This window comes from Octodon degus, unplaced genomic scaffold, assembly GCF_000260255.1.
Source record: "Octodon degus isolate 3935 unplaced genomic scaffold, OctDeg1.0 scaffold00221, whole genome shotgun sequence".
NCBI classification, from domain to species: Eukaryota; Metazoa; Chordata; class Mammalia; order Rodentia; family Octodontidae; genus Octodon; species Octodon degus.
Genome location: NW_004524797.1, coordinates 1,129,268 through 1,130,359, shown reverse-complemented (window position 1 = coordinate 1,130,359; position 1,092 = coordinate 1,129,268).

The window sequence follows — 1,092 nt, the reverse complement described above, 5'->3', positions numbered from 1 at the left end:
TCCCACTGAGCTTCACCCCATTTTCAGCTTCTTTTCTCATCAACTTGTCTGTATGGCTTGTAAGTATTCACTGTGTCCCATCTGATGGCAATGTATTTTAATACTTTTCTCAGTTCACATTTGTCTTTTTGTGGTGTTTGCATTTCTTCCTGCTTACATGTTTAAAATGTTTAAGTGATCAGTCTATCAATCTGTAGTTTTCTCTTCAGTGCTTTGCTGTAGTGCTTATGAAGGATTTCCTTCCCTCTACATGAGATATACACATCTGCCTTTATTTTATTTGGGCCTTTTTATAGTTTCACTTTTAAAACATCTTTTTTATTGTGACAAGATATATATAACATGAAATTTACCATTAACCTTTTTTTAAACTTTAATTAGCACATGTCCGCAGTACATTCACTGTATGGGATTAGTACATGCTCATTAACACATTGCAATTCCCTTCCCCCAACTACCCTCCTTTTATTTTTCTAGCATTAGAGTCATTTATTTAACTCATAAGGCCTTATAAAGGTAATTATCATATATACAGATTGAAAACCAAACTAACAGGCCCAAGTAAGCCAGGCATGTTTTGCACATCTGTAACCCCAGCACTCAGGAGGCTGAGGCACGAGTATTCTCGCAAGTTACAGACCAGCTTGGGCAACAGAGTGAGCTCAAGGCCAGCCTGAATTTCATAGCGAGACTTTGTCTCAAAAAAAAAATTAAAAAAAAAAGAAAACACGTATAAAACATGTAAAACTACTATACTGAGTCAAGATAAACTTTTAGATACAATGTTTGCACTATTACAATACCTTTTTTCCGTTCTCTGTTTTCCTATTATCTATATATAATATATATTTGAGTTTTTCTTTTTTTTTTCTTTTTAAAAATTTTTTTTCGTTGTAATGAGAAAAAAATAGTAATGAAGCAGTTTCAAAACAGGTTAGTAGGACAGTTACAGTAATTAATACATTGCATATTGTCTTCATAGTAGATATTCAGAGGATAAGTTCCAGACATGATATCGTGTCTAAACAATATTAGTACAAACCTTTCTTCTCATTGAACTAAGAGACAGTAGCTGTATATCTATCCTAATAT